Source organism: Apteryx mantelli, chromosome 11 (assembly GCF_036417845.1).
Source record: "Apteryx mantelli isolate bAptMan1 chromosome 11, bAptMan1.hap1, whole genome shotgun sequence".
Taxonomy (NCBI): Eukaryota; Metazoa; Chordata; class Aves; order Apterygiformes; family Apterygidae; genus Apteryx; species Apteryx mantelli.
Window position 1 is genome coordinate 26,820,117 of NC_089988.1, and position 7,671 is coordinate 26,827,787.

Genomic DNA, 7,671 nt, shown 5'->3' on the forward strand with positions numbered 1-7,671 from the left:
CTAGGCCAGTGCTAGGTGCGTGGGTGCTGTTTGTGGTTGTGAGGTCCCTTGTGGCTCAGTGCCTGCTAGGCCAGTGCTAGGTGCGTGGCTGCTGTTTGTGGTTGTGAGGTCAGTGGTGGCTCAGTGCCTGCTAGGCCAGTGCTAGGTGCGTGGGTGCTGGTTGTGGTTGTGAGGTCAGTGGTGTCTCAGTGCCTGCTAGGCCAGTGCTAGGTGCGTGGCTGCTCTTTTCAATTGCGAGGTCAGTGGTGGCTCAGTGCCTGCTAGGCCAGTGCTAGGTGCGTGGCTGCTGGTTGTGGTTGTGAGGTCCGTGGTGGCTCAGTGCCTGCTAGGCCAGTGCTAGGTGCGTGGCTGCTGTTGGTGGTTGTGAGGTCAGTGGTGGCTCAGTGCCTGCTAGGCCAGTGCTAGGTGCGTGGTTGCTGTTTGTGGTTGTCAGGTCAGTGGTGGCTCAGTGCCTGCTAGGCCAGTGCTAGGTGCGTGGCTGCTGGTTGTGGTTGTGAGGTCAGTGGTGGCTCAATGCCTGCTAGGCCAGTGCTAGGTGCGTGGCTGCTGTTTGTGGTTGTGAGGTCACTTGTGGCTCAGTGCCTGCTAGGCCAGTGCTAGGTGTGTTGGTGCTGTTTGTGGTTGTGAGGTCAGTGGTGGCTCAGTGCCTGCTAGGCCAGTGCTAGGTGCGTGGGTGCTGTTTGTGGTTGTGAGGTCAGTGGTGGCTCAGTGCCTGCTAGGCCAGCGCTAGGTGCGTGAGTGCTGTTTGTTTTCGTGAGGTCAGTTGTGGCTCAGTGCCTGCTAGGCCAGTGCTAGGTGCGTGGCTGCTGTTTGTTGTTGTGAGGTCAGTTGTGGCTCAGTGCCTGCTAGGCCAGTGCTAGGTGCGTGGCTGCTGTTTGTGGTTGTGAGGTCAGTGGTGGCTCAGTGCCTGCTAGGCCAGTGCTAGGTGCGTGGCTGCTGTTGGTGGTTGTGAGGTCAGTGGTGTCTCAGTGCCTGCTAGGCCAGTGCTAGGTGCGTGGGTGCTGTTGGTGGTTGTGAGGTCCGTGGTGGCTCAGTGCCTGCTAGGCCAGTGCTAGGTGCGTGGCTGCTGTTGGTGGTTGTGAGGTCAGCGGTGTCTCAGTGCCTGCTAGACCAGTGCTAGGTGCGTGGGTGCTGGTTGTGGTTGTGAGGTCAGTGGTGTCTCAGTGCCTGCTAGGCCAGTGCTAGGTGCGTGGGTGCTGTTTGTGGTTGTGAGGTCAGTGGTGGCTCAGTGCCTGCTAGGCCAGTGCTAGGTGCGTGGCTGCTGGTTGTGGTTGTGAGGTCAGTGGTGGCTCAGTGCCTGCTAGGCCAGTGCTAGGTGTGTGGCTGCTGTTTGTGGTTGTGAGGTCAGTGGTGGCTCAGTGCCTGCTAGGCCAGTGCTAGGTGCGTGGCTGCTGTTTTCAATTGTGAGGTCACTTGTGGCTCAGTGCCTGCTAGGCCAGTGCTAGGTGCGTGGCTGCTGTTTGTGGTTGTGAGGTCCCTTGTGGCTCAGTGCCTGCTAGGCCAGTGCTAGGTGCGTGGCTGCTGGTTGTGGTTGTGAGGTCAGTGGTGACTCAGTGCCTGCTAGGCCAGTGCTAGGTGCGTGGCTGCTGTTTGTGGTTGTGAGGTCAGTGGTGGATCACTGCCTGCTAGGCCAGTGCTAGGTGTGTGAGTGCAGTTTGTGGTTGTGAGGTCAGTGGTGTCTCAGTGCCTGCTAGGCCAGTGCTAGGTGCGTGGGTGCTGTTTGTGGTTGTGAGGTCACTTGTGGCTCAGTGCCTGCTAGGCCAGTGCTAGGTGCGTGGCTGCTGTTTGTGGTTGTGAGGTCAGTGGTGGCTCAGTGCCTGCTAGGCCAGTGCTAGGTGCGTGGCTGCTGTTTGTGGTTGTGAGGTCCCTTGTGGCTCAGTGCCTGCTAGGCCAGTGCTAGGTGCGTGGCTGCTGGTTGTGGTTGTGAGGTCAGTGGTGGCTCAGTGCCTGCTAGGCCAGTGCTAGGTGCGTGGGTGCTGTTGGTGGTTGTGAGGTCAGTGGTGGCTCAGTGCCTGCTAGGCCAGTGCTAGGTGCGTGGCTGCTGTTTGTGGTTGTGAGGTCAGTGGTGGCTCAGTGCCTGCTAGGCCAGTGCTAAGTGCGTGGGTGCTGTTTGTGGTTGTGAGGTCAGTGGTGGCTCAGTGCCTGCTAGGCCAGTGCTAGGTGCGTGGCTGCTGTTTGTGGTTGTGAGGTCAGTGGTGTCTCAGTGCCTGCTAGGCCAGTGCTAGGTGCGTGGCTGCTGTTGGTGTTTGTGAGGTCAGTGGTGTCTCAGTGCCTGCTAGGCCAGTGCTAGGTGCGTGGGTGCTGTTTGTGGTTGTGAGGTCCCTTGTGGCTCAGTGCCTGCTAGGCCAGTGCTAGGTGCGTGGGTGCTGTTTGTGGTTGTGAGGTCAGTGGTGGCTCAGTGCCTGCTAGGCCAGTGCTAGGTGCGTGAGTGCTGTTTGTGGTTGTGAGGTCAGTGGTGGCTCAGTGCCTGCTAGGCCAGTGCTAGGTGCGTGGGTGCTTTTTGTGGTTGTGAGGTCAGTGGTGGCTCAGTGCCTGCTAGGCCAGTGCTAGGTGCGTGGCTGCTGTTTGTGGTTGTGAGGTCAGTGGTGGCTCAGTGCCTGCTAGGCCAGTGCTAGGTGCGTGGATGCTGTTTGTGGTTGTGAGGTCAGTGGTGGCTCAGTGCCTGCTAGGCCAGTGCTAGGTGCGTGGCTGCTGTTTGTGGTTGTGAGGTCAGTGGTGGCTCAGTGCCTGCTAGACCAGTGCTAGGTGCGTGGGTGCTGTTTGTGGTTGTGAGGTCAGTGGTGGCTCAGTGCCTGCTAGGCCAGTGCTAGGTGCGTGGCTGCTGTTTGTGGTTGTGAGGTCAGCGGTGTCTCAGTGCCTGCTAGGCCAGTGCTAGGTGCGTGGGTGCTGTTTGTGGTTGTGAGGTCCCTTGTGGCTCAGTGCCTGCTAGGCCAGTGCTAGGTGCGTGGCTGCTGTTTGTGGTTGTGAGGTCAGTGGTGTCTCAGTGCCTGCTAGGCCAGTGCTAGGTGCGTGGCTGCTGTTTGTGGTTGTGAGGTCCCTTGTGGCTCAGTGCCTGCTAGGCCAGTGCTAGGTGCGTGAGTGCTGTTTGTGGTTGTGAGGTCAGTGGTGGCTCAGTGCCTGCTAGGCCAGTGCTAGGTGCGTGGCTGCTGTTTGTGGTTGTGAGGTCAGTGGTGGCTCAGTGCCTGCTAGGCCAGTGCTAGGTGCGTGGCTGCTGTTTGTGGTTGTGAGGTCAGTGGTGTCTCAGTGCCTGCTAGGCCAGTGCTAGGTGCGTGGATGCTGTTTGTGGTTGTGAGGTCAGTGGTGGCTCAGTGCCTGCTAGGCCAGTGCTAGGTGCGTGGCTGCTGTTTGTGGTTGTGAGGTCAGCGGTGTCTCAGTGCCTGCTAGGCCAGTGCTAGGTGCGTGGGTGCTGTTTGTGGTTGTCAGGTCACTTGTGGCTCAGTGCCTGCTAGGCCAGTGCTAGGTGCGTGGCTGCTGTTTGTGGTTGTGAGGTCAGTGGTGGCTCAGTGCCTGCTAGGCCAGTGCTAGGTGTGTGGCTGCTGTTTGTGGTTGTGTGGTCAGCGGTGTCTCAGTGCCTGCTAGGCCAGTGCTAGGTGCGTGGGTGCTGTTTGTGGTTGTCAGGTCACTTGTGGCTCAGTGCCTGCTAGGCCAGTGCTAGGTGCGTGGATGCTGTTTGTCGTTGTGAGGTCAGTGGTGGCTCAGTGCCTGCTAGGCCAGTGCTAGGTGCGTGGCTGCTGGTTGTGGTTGTGAGGTCAGTGGTGTCTCAGTGCCTGCTAGGCCAGTGCTAGGTGCGTGGCTGCTCTTTTCAATTGCGAGGTCAGTGGTGGCTCAGTGCCTGCTAGGCCAGTGCTAGGTGCGTGGCTGCTGGTTGTGGTTGTGAGGTCCGTGGTGGCTCAGTGCCTGCTAGGCCAGTGCTAGGTGCGTGGCTGCTGTTGGTGGTTGTGAGGTCAGTGGTGGCTCAGTGCCTGCTAGGCCAGTGCTAGGTGCGTGGGTGCTGTTTGTGGTTGTGAGGTCAGTGGTGGCTCAGTGCCTGCTAGGCCAGTGCTAGGTGCGTGGCTGCTGGTTGTGGTTGTGAGGTCAGTGGTGACTCAATGCCTGCTAGGCCAGTGCTAGGTGCGTGGCTGCTGTTTGTGGTTGTGAGGTCAGTGGTGGCTCAGTGCCTGCTAGGCCAGTGCTAGGTGCGTGGCTGCTGGTTGTGGTTGTGAGGTCAGTGGTGGCTCAGTGCCTGCTAGGCCAGTGCTAGGTGCGTGGCTGCTGTTTGTGGTTGTGAGGTCAGTGGTGGCTCAGTGCCTGCTAGGCCAGTGCTAGGTGCGTGGGTGCTGTTTGTGGTTGTGAGGTCAGTGGTGGCTCAGTGCCTGCTAGGCCAGTGCTAGGTGCGTGGCTGCTGTTTGTGGTTGTGAGGTCAGTGGTGGCTCAGTGCCTGCTAGGCCAGTGCTAGGTGCGTGGGTGCTGTTTGTTTTTGTGAGGTCAGTGGTGGCTCAGTGCCTGCTAGGCCAGTGCTAGGTGCGTGGATGCTGTTTTCAACTGTGAGGTCACTGGTGTCTCAGTGCCTGCTAGGCCAGTGCTAGGTGCGTGGGTGCTCTTTGTGGTTGTGAGGTCCCTTGTGGCTCAGTGCCTGCTAGGCCAGTGCTAGGTGCGTGGCTGCTGTTTGTGGTTGTGAGGTCCCTTGTGGCTCAGTGCCTGCTAGGCCAGTGCTAGGTGCGTGGGTGCTGTTTGTGGTTGTGAGGTCAGTGGTGGCTCACTGCCTGCTAGGCCAGTGCTAGGTGCGTGGATGGTGTTTGTTGTTGTGAGGTCAGTTGTGGCTCAGTGCCTGCTAGGCCAGTGCTAGGTGCGTGAGTGCAGTTTGTTGTTGTGAGGTCAGTGGTGGCTCAGTGCCTGCTAGGCCAGTGCTAGGTGTGTTGGTGCTGTTTGTGGTTGTGAGGTCAGTGGTGGCTCAGTGCCTGCTAGGCCAGTGCTAGGTGCGTGGCTGCTGTTTGTGGTTGTGAGGTCAGTGGTGGCTCAGTGCCTGCTAGGCCAGTGCTAGGTGCGTGGCTGCTGTTTGTGGTTGTGAGGTCAGTGGTGGCTCAGTGCCTGCTAGGCCAGTGCTAGGTGCGTGGCTGCTGTTTGTGGTTGTGAGGTCCCTTGTGGCTCAGTGCCTGCTAGGCCAGTGCTAGGTGCGTGGGTGCTGTTTGTGGTTGTGAGGTCAGTGGTGTCTCAGTGCCTGCTAGGCCAGTGCTAGGTGTGTGGCTGCTGTTTGTGGTTGTGAGGTCAGGTGTGTCTCAGTGCCTGCTAGGCCAGTGCTAGGTGCGTGGGTGCTCTTTGTGGTTGTGAGGTCAGTGGTGGCTCAGTGCCTGCTAGGCCAGTGCTAGGTGCGTGGGTGCTGTTTGTGGTTGTGAGGTCAGTGGTGGCTCAGTGCCTGCTAGGCCAGTGCTAGGTGCGTGGCTGCTGTTTGTGGTTGTGAGGTCAGCGGTGTCTCAGTGCCTGCTAGGCCAGTGCTAGGTGCGTGGGTGCTGTTTGTGGTTGTGAGGTCCCTTGTGGCTCAGTGCCTGCTAGGCCAGTGCTAGGTGCGTGGCTGCTGTTTGTGGTTGTGAGGTCAGTGGTGTCTCAGTGCCTGCTAGGCCAGTGCTAGGTGCGTGGCTGCTGTTTGTGGTTGTGAGGTCCCTTGTGGCTCAGTGCCTGCTAGGCCAGTGCTAGGTGCGTGAGTGCTGTTTGTGGTTGTGAGGTCAGTGGTGGCTCAGTGCCTGCTAGGCCAGTGCTAGGTGCGTGGCTGCTGTTTGTGGTTGTGAGGTCAGTGGTGGCTCAGTGCCTGCTAGGCCAGTGCTAGGTGCGTGGCTGCTGTTTGTGGTTGTGAGGTCAGTGGTGTCTCAGTGCCTGCTAGGCCAGTGCTAGGTGCGTGGATGCTGTTTGTGGTTGTGAGGTCAGTGGTGGCTCAGTGCCTGCTAGGCCAGTGCTAGGTGCGTGGCTGCTGTTTGTGGTTGTGAGGTCAGTGGTGGCTCAGTGCCTGCTAGGCCAGTGCTAGGTGCGTGGCTGCTGTTTGTGGTTGTGAGGTCAGCGGTGTCTCAGTGCCTGCTAGGCCAGTGCTAGGTGCGTGGGTGCTGTTTGTGGTTGTCAGGTCACTTGTGGCTCAGTGCCTGCTAGGCCAGTGCTAGGTGCGTGGCTGCTGTTTGTGGTTGTGAGGTCAGTGGTGGCTCAGTGCCTGCTAGGCCAGTGCTAGGTGTGTGGCTGCTGTTTGTGGTTGTGTGGTCAGCGGTGTCTCAGTGCCTGCTAGGCCAGTGCTAGGTGCGTGGGTGCTGTTTGTGGTTGTCAGGTCACTTGTGGCTCAGTGCCTGCTAGGCCAGTGCTAGGTGCGTGGATGCTGTTTGTCGTTGTGAGGTCAGTGGTGGCTCAGTGCCTGCTAGGCCAGTGCTAGGTGCGTGGCTGCTGGTTGTGGTTGTGAGGTCAGTGGTGTCTCAGTGCCTGCTAGGCCAGTGCTAGGTGCGTGGGTGCTCTTTTCAATTGCAAGGTCAGTGGTGGCTCAGTGCCTGCTAGGCCAGTGCTAGGTGCGTGGCTGCTGGTTGTGGTTGTGAGGTCCGTGGTGGCTCAGTGCCTGCTAGGCCAGTGCTAGGTGCGTGGCTGCTGTTGGTGGTTGTGAGGTCAGTGGTGGCTCAGTGCCTGCTAGGCCAGTGCTAGGTGCGTGGGTGCTGTTTGTGGTTGTGAGGTCAGTGGTGGCTCAGTGCCTGCTAGGCCAGTGCTAGGTGCGTGGCTGCTGGTTGTGGTTGTGAGGTCAGTGGTGACTCAATGCCTGCTAGGCCAGTGCTAGGTGCGTGGGTGCTGTTTGTGGTTGTGAGGTCAGTGGTGGCTCAGTGCCTGCTAGGCCAGTGCTAGGTGCGTGGCTGCTGGTTGTGGTTGTGAGGTCAGTGGTGGCTCAGTGCCTGCTAGGCCAGTGCTAGGTGCGTGGCTGCTGTTTGTGGTTGTGAGGTCAGTGGTGGCTCAGTGCCTGCTAGGCCAGTGCTAGGTGCGTGGGTGCTGTTTGTGGTTGTGAGGTCAGTGGTGGCTCAGTGCCTGCTAGGCCAGTGCTAGGTGCGTGGCTGCTGTTTGTGGTTGTGAGGTCAGTGGTGGCTCAGTGCCTGCTAGGCCAGTGCTAGGTGCGTGGGTGCTGTTTGTTTTTGTGAGGTCAGTGGTGGCTCAGTGCCTGCTAGGCCAGTGCTAGGTGCGTGGATGCTGTTTTCAACTGTGAGGTCACTGGTGTCTCAGTGCCTGCTAGGCCAGTGCTAGGTGCGTGGGTGCTCTTTGTGGTTGTGAGGTCCCTTGTGGCTCAGTGCCTGCTAGGCCAGTGCTAGGTGCGTGGCTGCTGTTTGTGGTTGTGAGGTCCCTTGTGGCTCAGTGCCTGCTAGGCCAGTGCTAGGTGCGTGGGTGCTGTTTGTGGTTGTGAGGTCAGTGGTGGCTCACTGCCTGCTAGGCCAGTGCTAGGTGCGTGGATGGTGTTTGTTGTTGTGAGGTCAGTTGTGGCTCAGTGCCTGCTAGGCCAGTGCTAGGTGCGTGAGTGCAGTTTGTTGTTGTGAGGTCAGTGGTGGCTCAGTGCCTGCTAGGCCAGTGCTAGGTGTGTTGGTGCTGTTTGTGGTTGTGAGGTCAGTGGTGGCTCAGTGCCTGCTAGGCCAGTGCTAGGTGCGTGGCTGCTGTTTGTGGTTGTGAGGTCAGTGGTGGCTCAGTGCCTGC